This window comes from Epinephelus lanceolatus, chromosome 1, assembly GCF_041903045.1.
Source record: "Epinephelus lanceolatus isolate andai-2023 chromosome 1, ASM4190304v1, whole genome shotgun sequence".
Lineage (NCBI taxonomy): Eukaryota > Metazoa > Chordata > Actinopteri > Perciformes > Serranidae > Epinephelus > Epinephelus lanceolatus.
In genome coordinates this window covers 34,413,027-34,413,541 of record NC_135734.1, presented here as the reverse complement: position 1 = coordinate 34,413,541, position 515 = coordinate 34,413,027, and positions in this window count along the sequence as shown.

The window sequence follows — 515 nt, the reverse complement described above, 5'->3', positions numbered from 1 at the left end:
TGCTTACCGTCCACGTTATCCAGCGCACCTTGCGGCTGACGTCACCACGCCAACAACAGCCGCAGTGCCATATGACCAACTGTGGTCTCTACAACATGCTCCACTTTGGATTTTATTTACACATTAACAGGAGACTCACACTCCTCTTTACCTTTCACGTAGCAGAAAAAAAATGTCCCAGTTAAAATATAGTTATGTGATCTGTTGTTGTCATTCCTGAAACTTCATAAATAAAACATAAATTTGGATTAAGAGCATCCTAAATTAAACTCCCATTTGCAACTCATAATCTCCCTTCTAAAAGCCTGTCATCTGTCAGGTGTAATGGGATCTGGAGTTTTTAAATGTAGGCCTCCTAATCATGTATTTATCTGTTTTTCTTTTGTAGTGATGACTATGTGAGTGCTTAGTTTTTGTATTAATTCTGCTTAACTTGTTTCTTTTTTAAAGATATTTCCATGCGTTTGTTAAACTCAAAATACTGTGCATTGTTGGCAAGGGTTGGGAGTAGGTGA